Source organism: Helicoverpa armigera, chromosome 31, assembly GCF_030705265.1.
Source record: "Helicoverpa armigera isolate CAAS_96S chromosome 31, ASM3070526v1, whole genome shotgun sequence".
NCBI classification, from domain to species: Eukaryota; Metazoa; Arthropoda; class Insecta; order Lepidoptera; family Noctuidae; genus Helicoverpa; species Helicoverpa armigera.
In genome coordinates this window covers 5,370,454-5,386,882 of record NC_087150.1, presented here as the reverse complement: position 1 = coordinate 5,386,882, position 16,429 = coordinate 5,370,454, and the positions used below count along the sequence as shown (strand labels likewise).

The 16,429-nt window shown below is 35.3% G+C and overlaps 1 protein-coding gene across 1 annotated transcript in view; it reads left to right on the top strand.

The window, feature by feature from the left end:
- The first annotated feature begins 100 nt into the window (after positions 1 to 100).
- Positions 101 to 16,429, top strand: part of LOC110382992 (mitochondrial coenzyme A transporter SLC25A42) — a 52,521-nt gene continuing 36,192 nt past the window's right edge. Inside the window, exon 1 of the mRNA XM_064043255.1 lies at positions 101 to 349. The gene's annotated coding sequence lies outside the window, so the exon portion shown is untranslated. The remainder of the gene's footprint in view (positions 350 to 16,429) is intronic.

Genomic DNA, 16,429 nt, shown 5'->3' with positions numbered 1-16,429 from the left:
CGAAAATAAAAATATTGGTAAAAATTAAACTTATAAATAGTAGAATTGCCAATTTCACCTAAGCATCCCCATATCCGAACAGCTGTCATCTGCCAATCCAATTGTCATTGTGCTTTTGACAGCTGTGTGTGCGAGTTGTGCAGTGCTATTACGTACAGTGTTTTTCACGATTTTCTCTCTATTAGAAAATTATTGACTAAACAACGAACCCTTTTAGTGTCAAAACTCTTCAAATAAAACCACTCACTTTATTACCAACCTCTTTAAAGTGTACTTTTCTGTGATTGTTTGAACAAAAAAGTTGAAATATTTTATGAAAACGTCGCTGGAATTCATATGCGAAATGTTGGTAAGTTTTTCGTGTGCCGTGTCTAGAAACACTTCCCGTGAACCTATTTATAGATGATAGATGTCGTTTATCGCTTGTTAGCCCTAAAATAATCACTTCAAGGTTGAAAAGTAGACTTTGTACTATCGGCCAATGATATTGAAAACAATATTTTTAAGGCCAATTGTCATTGCTGCCTTTGCCCCTCGGCGAGTTTGTAAACATTGAAAAAAAATACCTGTTGTGATGACGCAACTTATGATATTCGGCCTTTGCCGTGCATTTAATTTATTTCCTCAATTTTTATCTTTATATGAAGTTATTATGTAGTTTATTTCATAAGCTCGACTTATCTTAATTTTTGCGGAATCATTGGGAACTATGACTAGGTTTAAGATAACAATTTCACAAGAGTTTATCTTTTGTGTGATATCTCCCCAAAAATAGTTATTTAATTAGGTATTTTAGCAACAGCAATTATGTATGTATGTGTGTGAAAACACTGGTATATAATATTTAACTCTATATTCTATGCTGTAGTATTAGTATTTATATATCAAGGTTAGTTCATCGAACTCTTGTGTAATAGACAATGGAATCATAAATGTATAGACACAGATTATATAATAGTTACTACGTAACAGATAAATCACTCCATACAAAAAAGTCCATACCTACTGTTATAAGCACCTACAAGTTCCCAAACTACCTACAAATTCATAGCTGCTTTAGAAAATGAACCTTAAAAACTCCAGCGCTCGATTGTTATTTCAATGCGATAGCGCACAGTTCAGTGACCGCGACCGTGCCGACAGCGAGCGTAGGGCTGCCTCTTACAATTAAATGGGGAACAAAGTTACGCTTATTTGTAACTGACTTCCCGAATCAATGGAGGTGCCCAACTACTTTTCGAGCACAGAACTCGCAAGTATTCTATACTTACCTATTAGGTACCCCTGGCACAACACCGCTGACCGCTGATACATACCTACTTACCCAAAATTGGTTTCTGCGCAGCGATATATGCAATGTTCCAAGCCACCATTTAGTTGGACGAGAACTATACCTACTTATACTCGAAATGTTTTTAGCTACAAAACTCGGTAATCATTGCATGTATAACGAAGTATAAGGTATAAGTATCTAAAGTAAGTCGCTTATTTTTAAAATGACAAAGAAGATACCTTAAAGTATTTTTACTTTAAAAAATAGAAATATTCCTATGTATATTAATATTTCTAAATGCCTATACATATATAATAGGAAACCTTTATATTTTCCTAAAATAGTCACATATACACCTAAACAAATCAAAATAGTTGTTCAGTTTATTAGATAATTTTAAAAACCAAATAAAAAATAAACAATTACTGACCTGTCTACATCTCTAGGTAAACGGAAAAACGAAAGCTTTATATTTTTTCTTTTACTAGATCTGCAACATCGTCGTCATGTTCACAAATAAAAATAATAAACATAAAACGCGCGCGTCGCGAGCGGCTGTCGAAAGCCCTGTGCCGCGTGGGGCTACCGGTAACCCAGCGAGCGGTAGGCATTTATCGCGCGCAAGTACGTCGAGTGACAGAGGCCTGGTATAGACAATTGGAAATGGAAATGTATACTTCTAACCTGTTTGGTCTTCTGACCTAGGCATACATGTATAACCATTAATTTTTCTATACTAATATTATAAAGCTGTAGATTTTCTTTGTTTGAATTGAATGACTGAACCAATATGAAAAACTAGTTCAGTGCTAGATAGTCTATTTATTAGGGAAGGCTATGGGCTACATTTAATCCTGGTGCATGACAGAGTTCCCACAGGATGCGAGAAAAATTTATGGCAGTAGCTAGTTCTTAGGTTAATTACAAGCAGTTTTGTTTTCCTATTATTAATATTTGTCGCTGCCTAGCCATGACCAACAAAGTTCAGGTTGGTTTCCAGTCTAACCATACATGTGGGATTAGCTGTGTATATCTGTAATCAGAAGTTAGTTGCAAGTGGCCATTGAGGTTGGCAAAAACTATACTAGTGTTTTAGATGGTACAACTCCCTATCTGACCTTGATAGCACTTTTAAATTTATGATATATAGCATATTGCTATGTTTTGTTTATTATTTAATAATCTCTTCTTTAGATATGAAGTATTATTTATATTACCATTTCAATTTATTTGGCTTTGCAAAAGATAGTAAACCAGAAAGTTCCAGAACCAAATACTATGTAAATTCAAACTCAAACTCAAACTCAAACTCAAAATTTTTTATTTCAAATAGGCCTCTGAAAGCTCTTTCGAAACGTCAAAGTTAGGTGCACGGTTCCAAAGAGTTGGTCTCATGGAGAAGAACCGGCAAGAAACTCCATGGACACTCTTTTTAAAAGAAAATAAAAATAATTACAAACATACAGTTTTCTATCTAGTCCTGAGAATGTTATACAATCCAAATTGAGCTAAAAATGTATTAACAAATTATACAAAATAATTTTAGTGCAATCGTTACTGGAAAAATAATTTATACAATTCAAAGAAAAAAATATTTACACCAAGTTCTTATATAATGCAATTTGGGGTCTTGCTGGCTTGGTCTGGGCGGAGGCACTCCCGTGCCCGTGGTCGCCGGGGAAGCCACATGTGCAGAGAAAAAGAAAAAACAATATTAATTTAACGCCAGGCATCACTGTCATTAATGTAATCCTGAATTTTATAATACGCCTTTTTAATCAAAATGTTTTTAACTACATTCTTAAACTTTTTATCAGTGAGATCAAGGATACATTTAGGTAGCTTGTTATAAAAACGTACACAATTCCCTAAGAACGACTTATTTGTTTTTGTTAGCCTAAACTTGGGAACCACTAATTTATGTTTGTTACGTGTATTTAGCTGGTGAATGTCACTTTTAACTGTGAATTTATGGATGTTTTTGCGAACAAACATAATATTTTCAAAAATATACAAGGAAGGTAATGTAAGTATATTAATTTCCTTAAAGAATTCTCTAAGAGATTCGCGAGAGCCCATGCCATAGATCGCTCGGATCGCCCTTTTTTGCAAAACAAAAATTGATTGGACATCAGCCGCTGCCCCCCATAGCAAAATGCCATATGACATCACGCAATGGAAATAGGCGAAGTATACAAGCCTGGCCGTAGCTATATCGGTCAGTTGTCTGATTTTTCTGACTGCAAAAGCAGCAGATCCAAGACGCCCTGATAGGGAGGATATATGGGGACCCCATTGCAATTTACTGTCAATGGTAATGCCCAGAAATATTGTACTGTTAATTAACTCTAATTTGCTGTTATCGAGCATTATATTTGTTTCAACCGCAGTGACGTTAGGCAAACAGAACTTAAGACATTTAGTCTTGGAAGCGTTTAATAATAGATTGTTGGCTGCGAACCATTTGGAGAGAATTTCTAGGCTTTCATTAATGTGGCTAACATTGGGGTTCTTACGCTTAACTTTAAAAACAAGAGAAGTGTCATCCGCAAACAAAATAACATCCGAAATATCAGACAACACAAATGGAAGGTCATTTATATAAGCTAGGAACAGAAATGGACCCAGTATAGAGCCTTGAGGCACGCCCATTTTTACAACTGTCCCCGAAGATGTTGAGCCGCAGACATCCACTTTTTGCTGTCTGTTGGATAAATAAGACCGGACAAGTTCCAGAGATTTTCCACGAATGCCGTAGTGTCTCAGCTTAGAAATGAGTGTATCGTGGTCTACACAATCAAACGCCTTGGAGAGATCACAGAATATACCGACGGCATCCTGCGAACTCTCCCAGGCTTCCAAAATTTGAGTGACTAACCGCGCACTTGCGTCTGTAGTGGACCTACCCTTTGTAAAGCCGAATTGACGGTCGTGCAGTATATCATTTAAGTTGAAATGGTTTAACATCTGATCAAGCATGATCCTTTCGAATATTTTACTTAGAGCCGGAAGAATAGAAATGGGTCTGTAGTTGGACGGATTTTTCTTACAACCTGACTTAAATATTGGAATGACCTTACTGTGTTTCATCAAATCAGGAAAAGTGCCTTCATCTATACATGAGTTAAAGATTTGACTGAGTATTGGTGCAATATTGTCAATCACGGAGCTCAGGGCTTTAACAGAGATGCCCCATAAGTCTTCCGTTTTTTTTAAATTTAGGTTTTTGAAGGCTTTTTTTACAGTATTAAAAGTTATGTAATGGAATCCGAAATCCGGTACTTCTTTAGTAAAATTTTGTTTTAGTAATGACTCTGCTAGTGTAGAGGACGAGTTAAGTGATTTAGTAACCTCTACTGGTACATTAGAGAAAAAATTGTCAAACGCGTTAGCAACCTGCACATTATCCGACACAGTTGCATCATTAATCGTTAACGATAGTTCAGTATCCCGGACTTTAATTTGACCCGTTTCCGCATTTATAATTTTCCAAACGGTTTTTATTTTATTATCCGATTTAGTTATTCTGTCACTAATTGATTTAGACTTTGCAAGAATACATACATTTTTGAATACCTTAGAGTAATTTCGTACGTGATCATGAAAAGATTTATCAGATGTCATTGATTTTTCTCGATACAGATTATACAATACATCTCTGCTTATCCTAATCCCTTTTGTACACCATTCGTTGAATTTTAATTTATTGTCGATTTTTAGTTTCTTAATAGGACATGATTTATTAAATTCTAGACAGAGTGTGTTAAATAACTTATTAAATTTAGTATTCGGGTCCTCTGATTTAAAACTACTGCATAATTTATTGACAATATTATTTTTAAAGGTTTCTAAGGTTCTGTCTGTTAATTGTCTGTATTTAATTACTATGCTTGACGGAGTGTTTTTATTACCAGGAAAGCTAACAAGCTGCCCCAAGTGATCCGATCTCACACCAGCAATAATGGAAGAATGCTGAACCACACAATTTGTAAAAATATTGTCTAAACATGAACTTGAGGATGGTGTAATTCTAGTGGGTTCATTAAACAAATGTTTTAAATTGAAGGATTGGAATAGAGATAACAGTTGATATTTATCAGAGGATTCAGAAGATATATCTATGTTAAAGTCACCGCAAATGAAAACTAGTTTATTTGACTTAAAAATCTTCCTAAGTATTTCCTCCATATTTGTAATAAATAGTGAAAAGTTACTTGCTGGTGGTCTATATACACATAAGAATAAATGACTTCCTATTTCTGCACATGCTACCTCGCACAGGCGATTAACAGAGCTCGAAGTGATGTCGCTTCTATCCTTAAATTTTAAGTTATTTTTACACAATATCAATGTACCCCCACCCTCTGCAGTTACCCTATTAAATACACTAGCAACCTTGAAATTATTAATATTAAATAACATTTTCTCAGGCTTGAGCCATGTCTCACAAAGACATAATATATCTATAGAAAACTTATCAGTTAAAAGTTCAATGTCTAATATTTTGCCAGAAAAACGGTTTACATTCTGATGAAATAGGATGAGGTTGTCGCTACGCTTTTCTATTGTCTTAGATAAAAATAGGTACCTACTTTAAATATCTCACAAACATGTTTTTATTGAATATCATTTATTATAATAAAACGCTTCGCCTACGCAAGCTGATGCACAAATAACAAATATTTTGATGAATGCAGTTGTTTTAATATTTATATAATGCTTAGTTTTATCAGACAGCCACATAGATAATTTACTTATTATAATATGAATGAAATGTCAAAAGTTATTTCCAAAAATTTTCCTCATTTAAATATAAGTACATATTAAAAATTGTAGAGTTTGTTTGTTTGTTTCTACACATTAACTTTAAGAACTACTGGTCCCATTTGAAAAATTCTTCCAATAGTAGATAACCAATATATTGAGGAATTTTATGCTACTCCTTATCCAGGTGCTTGGAAAAGCTAGTTCATAGATCATATTTTTGCAGATGTTAAAAATTACTTTATGTATTTTTATCAACCTAATTAGATACAGACCTACACATAGTATATAGGTACTAAAGACATGGTTTATATTTAGTGCTACTACGACGTAAGTAGATAACGTGAAATAATACCTAATAATACATTGATAACAGTTGATATCAATGTGTGTGTGTGTGACCGTGAACTATATGTAGGTACAGACGCCAGCAGGTCGACCTTCGCGGATCTGACTTTTACCAATCGAACATTCTTCTTCTTCCTCCTGCCCTGTTCCCAATTTTACTTGGGGTCGGCGCAATATGTCATCCTCTTCAATTTTCCCCTGTCACTCGTCATACTGACACTCGCTCCCTTTCTATTCATAACATATAATATTTATTCAGGCAATCGAACATTAACCTTCTGTTATTGTGATAAGGTTGAAAATCTATTGAAGGAATTGGACAGATTGGGGTAGGTTGATGTGGTGTAGTCTGTAAGAAACCTACAATATGTGGTCAGATGTTAGATTGGTCCTGCTGGGGCTGCGGTATATTCGCGCTCATTACCGCGGCGCTGGTACATGGCGGGCTTAAGAAGGAACATGGTGGGGCTTAGTCAGTAAGAGTCTGACACTCCCGAGCGCTGCACCCATAGCGACAGATACAGCACAGCTGTACCTACTGCCCGTTACGGGTTAAAATATAGGCTATTGGGAATAGCGTAGCTTTCTAACAATAGTTTCTAGGGTACCAACAAATAAACAAAAAGTAATTCCTCTTTACTAAGGGCTTGTGTTTAAACACCACCCAAAAAAGTACCTATTTTACTACCAAAAAAATTCTAAACGGTTACCAAAATGGATAAATGGTCACCAAATAACGTTTCCAAAAATATTATTAGGTAAAACCATTTTTTCGTATTATTGACTACTAAAAAAATATATGGACGCCTTTAAAATACACTTTAGACCAAATATTATATATTGTCACTACTTAGATGTTACCAATTATGTAATACCATGACTCCTAATTTGGTCATTTTTTAACCCCCGACGCAAAAACGACGGGGTGTTATAAGTTTGACGTGTCTGTGTGTGTGTGTGTGTGTGTATGTGGCATCGTAGCTCCCAAACGGATGATCCGATTGTAATGCGGTTTTTTTTGTTTAAAAGGTATGTCAGTCGGGAGTGTTCTTAGCTATGTTTGGTGGAAATCGGTTCAGGTCTTCAAGGTCATCAGCTCGTTTGCTAGATGTGATAGGAATGTTACACGCTCAGTTTACTTGCAAGTATATGTGGGATCTGAAAATTGAAACACTAATGTCTTTTGGAACCAATGAGCTGGTCTGCTGTTAGGGCACGAAGGTAGGAGACGTAACCCTGAACTGCCTTTTAGTAAACCCATAGAGTTTGGGCTCGTTGAATTTGTCTTGACGAGTTCTCTTCATGTTTCTGATTGACGAGAACCTGATGCTGGAAATGGGATGTGGCGGATTAAACCTTGGAATGCCGGAATGAAACGGATAAACCGATTTATATTTTTGACGAAAATCTAGAATGTCCAAAGGTTAATCTTTATTGTTTCTCAATCTGTGCAATTCTCCCAGAGCCAGTTTGTCATGAGGATTGTTAAACAGCTTCCTTTGGCCGAGATCGCATATAGCGACCCCATCTTACGATAAAATAAATTAAATGAAAGAAGGAAAAATTAAGGAGCTCCTTTAAAAAGCATGAAATAAAATTAAATTATAATTTAAAACGACCCAAAAAAGTACGCAATAATTATGACAAAAGGTTAAAAACGCTAAACCCTATAAAAAGCAAAAAATAACTTTTAACACTACGTAAACTAAATTTTGACGTGTCGGGGGACCGCTTTTTACCTTTCACCAACATTCGTTTAAAAAATAAACACCTATCTAAAGTAATGAATTAGAGCGGTCCCCCGACACGACAAAATTTAGTTTACGTAGTGTTAAAAGTTATTTTTTGCTTTTTATAGGGTTTAGCGTTTTTAACCTTTTGTCATAATTATTGCGTACTTTTTTTGGGTCGGGGGTTTTTTTAAATTTATAATTTAATTTTATGTTAGACTAAAAAAGCTAACGATCGCTAGAATATTTCCCAAATACCAATTAATATACTGGGGTTCCCAAACGTACGTCGCTTATTTATTGTTATATGAATTTGTGTGTAACTCAGTAGGAAAATGTAAGCACGCAACATGCAGCAAGCATGGCTTCTGTCACGGCTCCGGCGCTGCGGGGCTCCGGCGGTCCCATGCGAGCTTATCGTCGCAGATGGTTTTCACGCTCACCACCGCAGCTTCGGCTTGCTGGCCAGCTCTGCCGGCCAGCCTCAGCCGCGGCGGCGAGCCTTAAAAACTACCTGCGCCTCAGCTCGCAGGCCGCCTCGCCCCTCTGCGCCTACGCGGTTTTGAATTGCACTCTAGGGGTAGGGTACACAAGACTACGTGGAGTCGGTTTTGCAGCGATTCGTTTTCGTCACTAACTTTGATTTTGGTAGTAATATTAATCTTTTAGTTGGATAGAATTTGGTGACCATTAATCCATTTTGGGAACCAAAAATAATATTAGTGCGAGTTTTGCGATTTTTCTGATGTTATTTTTAACCCCCGACGCAAAAACGACGGGGTGTTATAAGTTTGACGTGTCTGTGTGTGTGTGTGTGTGTGTGTGTGTGTGTGTGTGTGTGTGTGTGTGTGTGTATGTGGCATCGTAGCTCCCAAACGGATGATCCGATTGTAATGCGGTTTTTTTTGTTTAAAAGGTATGTCAGTCGGGAGTGTTCTTAGCTATGTTTGGTGGAAATCGGTTCAGGTCTTCAAGGTCATCAGCTCGTTTGCTAGATGTGATAGGAATGTTACACGCTCAGTTTACTTGCAAGTATATGTGGGATCTGAAATTTGAAACACTAATGTCTTTTGGAACCACTGAGCTGGTCTTCTGTTAGAGCACGAAGGTAGGGGACGTAACCCTGAACTGTCTTTTAGTAAACCCATCGAGTTTGGGCTCGTTGAATTTGTCTTGACGAGTTCTCTTCATGTTTCTGATTGACGAGAACCTGATGCTGGAAATGGGATGTGGCGGATGAAACCCTGGAATACCGGAATGAAACGGATAAACCTATTTATATTTTTGCTGACAATCTAGAATGTCCAAAGGTTAATCTTTATTGTTTCTCAATCTGTGCAACTCTTCCAGAGCCAGTTTGTCATGAGGATTGTTAAACAGCTTCCTTTGGCCGAGATCGCATATAGCGACCCCATCTTAAGATAAAATAAATTAAATGAGAGTTAAAAATTAAGGAGCTCCTTTAAAAAGCATGAAATAAAATTAAATTATAAATTTAAAAACCCGACCAGTATGTAATAATTATGACAAAGGTTAAAACGCTAAACCCTATAAAAAAAAATAACTTTTAACACTACGTAAACTAAATTTTGACGTGTCGGGGGACCGCTTTTTTACCTTCATAAATACTTACATAAATCAAATGATACCTACCTAATTTCAACAATAGTTAAAAAAAAAACACGTATCTGAAGTAATGAATTAAAGCGGTCCCCCGACACGACAAAATTTAGTTTACGTAGTGTTAAAAGTTATTTTTTGCTTTTTATAGGGTTTAGCGTTTTTAACCTTTTGTCATAATTATTGCATACTTTTTTTGGGTCGGGGGTTTTTTTAAATTTATAATTTAATTTTATTTTTTTTGGATCATAATATTATATACTTTAGTGCCCTTTTAATAAAGTCAATTTATTTTTTTTGGAGTGGTTTATTTTATTTGGTGCCTCATCTTAGAGTCTTAAAAATATTTTTGGTGATCGCCTAAATTATACCCTTTACTAAGTACCAGCTTCCGGTCGCGGCTTCGCCCCCGTCTAGTTCGGTTATATCGCGTTTCCAAGAGAATTCTTCAAAAGTCCGGGATAAAAACTATCCTGCGTTCTCTCTCAAGGTCAACTCTATCTCTGTACCAAATTTTATTAAAATCAGTTCAGTGGTTTAGACGTGAAAGCGTAACAGACAGGCAGACAGAGTTACTTTCGCATGTATAATAATAGGGGTTAAAGTATGAAATTGCCGATTTGTACTGAAAATCTAAATTGTAATTTTTTTTAATTTTTAACAAACTTATTTAATCAAAATAGTTGCCATTATTATCTATACATTGCGGCCATCTAATAAGAAGGTCATTTATGCCGTTACGATAGAACTCTGAGGATCTAGACTGCACAAACTGTGTGAAAGAATTTTGATCTGCCTCCTGGGAAGAAACTTCTTGTGACGCAGATAATTGTCCAAATCACAAAAAAAAATGGTCGTCCGTTAGAGCAAGGTCTGGCGAATATGGAGGAAGACGAATAGTTTCCAACTGCAGTTCCTGAAGAGTTAAAACGGTTTCTTTTGCTGTATGAGGCCTCGCGTTGTCATGGAGCAATAACGGTGAAGGTCGATTCATGAGTCGTGGCTGTTTTACTGCTAATTTTTTCAACATTATTCGTCTTCGGCTGGGTATCTGGGTAGTTTGACTAGGATCGGCGTTCGCCGTCTCTCTTAATTTCTCGTTAATCACCTGTCAGGCGGTCTTTTTCATGGCTCGTTCTTCAAGTCGAAGTTTCCACCACGAAAGCGTTTAATCCAAAATCGCACGGTGCGTTCATTAGCAGACACCTCTTCAAATGCAGCATTGATATTGCGGGCTGTTTCTGCCGTTTACTTCCGCGTCGGAACTCATATTCAAAAATTACTCAAATTTTCGCAGTGTCCATCTTTCTTGTTTAAGTTGAATAACAAAAACAATTGAACATCGATAATCAAATGTTTCACATTTTTTAAAAGAAGAACATCACAGAAACCACGTGAATAAAGTTTCATTCGAAAACCTCAAACCATGAAGACTCTATGGCAATTCAAAAACCTACTAGAATAAAACGGCAATTTCATACTTTAACCCCTAATATTAGTAGATTGTATAGAGTGTACTGGAATAACCGAAACCAATAACTAATTAACTAAGCTTTATCTCATACAATAGCTACCTATAGTTCTCTACCTAAGAGAAAGCCCCCCGCGAGGTTATCAATCGTAAGTAGGATATTATTGGGCATTCTAATCCACCTTCCGTTCCTACGGCTCACTCCGTTCGCCTCCGTCGCTCTCGGTGGATTAGAATGCCCAATAATATAAATGGATTACCTTGATCGATCAGCAAACGGATTGGGCGCCATTCCAATTGGTTATTAGTTTAAAACTAAAACGAGCATGAGAACAGACTATTTAGTGTTTGCTGGCGTAATGTTGCTTATAAATGTGAATGTAACAAATTAATTGAGTCATTTTTAGTCTGTTCGTTTCATGTAGTAACCATGAAGTTTGTCAAACAGCCACAATCATTAAATGTGAATACAGTTTGTATTGAGCCTCGAAATACTGGTTCTCGTCATGGAGACCTACTACCCAACTCTGTACGTTGCATTATTTGCGGGCCTTCCAATTCTGGAAAAACTAATTTGTTAATAGGTCTTCTCATACATGAGAATGGATTAAGATTTCAAAATGTTTATGTTTATTCGAAAACTCTGCATCAACCCAAATACATTTTTAGAACAAGTTTTGCAACGAGTTCCTGGTGTATCATTCCAGAAATATCATGGTAATGAGGAAGTACTGAGTGTCCAGGAGGCAAAACCTAATTCTGTGATCATATTTGATGATGTTGCTTGCGAAAACCAAAACAATATGCGTGATTACTTTGCGATGGGAAGACATAAATGTATTGATTGTTTTTATCTTAACCAAACATATACTAAAATTCCTAAACAGTTAGTTCGGGACAATGCTAACTTAATTATACTTTTTAAACAAGATGAAATTAATTTGAAACATATTTATGAAGAACATGTCAACACTGATATGTCATGGAGCGAATTCCGTGAAATGTGTTCAAAAATATGGAGTGAACCTTTCAATTATATAGTCATTAATAAGGATTGTTCCAAAATAAAGGATGTTACAGAAATAAATTTGACACTTTTGTAATCTTTGATTAAGATCATAAATATTTAAGTATCTTACCACAGAAATATTATTATTCGTTAAACAACGCTTAACCTATCAAGATATAAAAATGGAAAAACATTAAAAAAACAAATTGTTGATGCTGCAGAAGCTGTTAAGAAAAAAATACGAAAGATGAAAGACATTGAGATTGATAATAATCAGACACTGGAGTCAATGTTCAAGCCTGTAACAGAACCTCTCAACCTAATTGCAAATGCAAGCATGCAACCTCCTCGTTTATATGCTACGGGAAATGAAGAAGCAGATATTTCATTTATTGATTCAGCTTCTCAGAAAGAAAACCTGAGTAAAGTCGACGGTGACTATGAATCCGACAAGGACAGTGATTGTTCGTTTCAATCATTGGTTGAAAATAAACAGGGTGATACATCATCTTGGTCAATAACCTCAGAAGCACTTGCCGGGGTCCCATATGGTGTCAGAGTGGTGGATGGGAACTTGATGCTAGGTTCAGCTCGCATAACAATCAGCGATGAATATATTAATGTGTCTGGTCACAAATATCAAAATACACCTGGTTTAAAACAGTTGTTGCTAAAGAAAGATGTAGATTTAAGTTTGGTAACCGACAGGGATATGCAACATTATAAGTCAATGCTACTCGATACAAATGCTCATCGACGAGACTATGATTCCGGTAAACCAATAAAAAGTAATAAGGGGCAGAAATATTTACAAGTTATTAAGCCACTTTTTAAACTACAAAGTACCATCCAAGACAGTATTCCGAAGGGAAAAGGACTGTCATTGACAAAAATGTGGAAAAAGAACACAGATTTTGTATATTGGGATGATCCAAATGAACTAGTGGATAGGTTAAAATTACTGATAGCTTCTCGAGATGCTGGTAACACTGGAGTTAACAATGAAATTATATCTATCATTGAAGAATTGCGTGAAAATAAAATAATAAATAAATGATTTTAAAAAATGTATTCATTTTATTGTTAACCTTTCATCAATATACACCTAAATATGAACGTAGACAAATTTGGACATCACGTTCATAAAAGATTACGTTTAACAGAGTTACTTGACTTTAATGAGAACGCCCTGTGCAAGTCAGAAACGGGAGACTATGATTTAAAAACAATTAGATTGAAAGGAATAAGATCTCCTGTAGAAGGAGACGAAGCTGTGAACAAGGATTATGTAGATCGAATGAATGCTCAGACAGTACAAGAATTCAATAGACTGATTTCTTCATTACGTTCTCAAATTATAATAGATGGGCAAAATGCAGTTAAGTCTTATTTAAAAACAAAGTCATCAGACGTTTTGACTCATTTCGAAGACAAGTTTTATACTAAAGCAGAGGTAGATAAGTTAATTAAAAATTTCCCTAATGGCAAAACAGCAAATAGTTAATGAAATACATAAAGCCGCACGAAGAAATTTCCTGAGGCGTTCAGTTATTTTAAAAGGAATCGATGATTTGTGGCAAGCCGATCTGATGGACATGCAAAACTTGAAAAGTATAATAAAAGTTACAATTATGTGCTAGTGGTTATTGATTGCTTCTCAAAGTATGCTTGGGCGGAACCATTGAAATCAAAAAATAAACAAGATGTTACTCATGCATTTGAAAGGATATTGATTGATAGTAATCGCAGACCTGTTAATTTACAAACGGATATGGGGACCGAGTTTTATAACAATACGTTTCAGAATCTTATGAAGACGAACAATATTAACCATTACTCAACGTTTTCAACCAAAAAAGCTTCGATTGTTGAAAGACTAATAAGAACTATTAAAACAAGTTATATAAATCTTTTAGCTATAACGGAAACTACAAATGGTTAGGACAACCGTTAGAAGTAATATTGAAGACATATAATAATACAAAGCATCAGACTATTAAATATAAACCAGCTGAAGTAAATAAATATAATGAACACGATATAAAAGAAAATATTAACAGAACATTAAAGAAAATATCTTCTCTCCATACAAAGAAACCTAAGTTTAAAGTAGGCGATTATGTACGCATCAGTAAATACAAACACAATTTCGAGAAAGGTTACACCCCCAATTGGTCAACTGAATTATTTACTATTAAAAAGATTAATAAAACCATACCAGTAACATACCACATAGAAGATCAGCGAAAAAAAATAATATTGGGGGCATTTTATGAGCAAGAACTTCAGAAATCTAATTATTCTGATGTTTATTTGATAGAAAAAGTTTTAAAAAGAAGAGGACGTAAACTGTTCGTGAAGTGGTTAGGTCTGAATGATGAAGAAAACAGTTGGATTGATAAAGCTGCAATAATGAGTTAAAATATATAAATAATACAGATGTAATATTTGTATCAGTACACTTAAAGTAATGCAAGGTGGTGGACTAGTAAATAACATAATTAATAATCTACCGTTCGAAGTTCATTTGCCCGGATACAATTATTGCGGACCAGGAACTAAACTTCAAAAACGATTGTTGCGAGGTGATCGAGGCGTGAATAAGCTAGACGAAGCTTGTATGCACCACGACATTGCTTACGCAAATCATACAGATCTATCCCATCGTCACAAAGCTGACTTACAATTACTCAACATGGCTAAACAAAGACTTAAATCAAAAGATGCGGGAAAAGGTGAAAAGTTAAGCTCATGGCTAGTGAGCAAGGTTATGAAAGCAAAACTGAAGTCTGGTTCCGGTGTAAAACATTTAGAAGCTTGGTTTCAAAAATTAGATCAAAAATTAAAAAAATGAAACCCAAGAATAGTAAAACTTTGATTAAAGTTGCTTATTTAGCAGCAAAAAAAATGTTTCCAGGAATTAATCGAATTCGAGTACCGCGAGTAATACCTTTGCCAAAGACTGGAGGGGTTTTGCCTCTAATCCCTATTTTCGCTGGTTTATCAGCTTTAGGAACTTTAGCTGGTGGTGCCGCTGGTATTGCAAAACTGTGAATGATTACAAAGCAGCTCAGCAAAATTTACGAGAAACAGAACGACACAATAAGGTTATGGAAGGCTTAGTGGTGGGCAAGGGTTTATACATTAAGCCGTACAAAAATGGCAAAGGTTTGTTTATAAAACCATCAAAAAACTAAAAAGTATGCTACCCAATCGTCCTCTGACTAATGTAGATATTCAAAAGTATGCAAAAGACATCCCATATTTCCGGGAATCTACATGAAGGATCAGTTACCAAGGAAGCCGAAAAAAATTGAATGCGCTATCGTAAACTTAGACGATTCTAAGAACGAAGGAACTCATTGGGTAGCTTATGTTAAATTATACAAGCATTGTGAATATTTTGATAGCTATGGAGATTTAAAACCTCCAACAGAATTAATGCGATATTTTAAGAATTGTAATGTTTATTATAACTACACAAGATATCAAAGATTCAATGCAGTAAATTGTGGTCACTTATGTTTAGAGTATTTGATGACTTTTTGGAATAAAAAAATATAAAATGTATGTTTTTCTTTAATTTTAATCATTTCCACAATGTCACTCACTTTGTCAATAACTGGAAATTCGTCAAATTTATCTACATACTATCCAAATACGTTGCAACTAGATGGAGCTTATGAGTGCGCCTTATTGCATTTTTCAACATTTAATTCTATTCCCAACATTGACAAAACGAATAACAAGTTCTACTACGGTTCCAACGAAGTTATTGAAATACCGGAAGGTACATATGAATTGCAAGATATCAGTGATTATTTAAAATCTGAAATTAAGGATGCAACAATAAAACTACTGTGCAATAATAATACGTTAAAAACTACTATTTTCTGTACAAAAGACATTGATTTTAGCAAAGAAAGCTCTTTCAGAAGACTGTTAGGATTTAATAAGCAGATTTTAAAAGGTAATAAATGGCATGTATCACAGTTTCCAGTCAACATTTTACCTACGACTGTGATCAGGGTTGAATGTGATATTGTAAGCGGCTCGTTTATAAACGGTGAACCAAGTCACATTATTCACGAATTTGCACTCAACGTGCCACCTGGATATAGGATCATAGAAATACCGAAGAACGCAATATACTTTCCGATAAATCAAAATAATATAAGCTGTATTCATATTAGGCTATTAGACATAAGGAATCG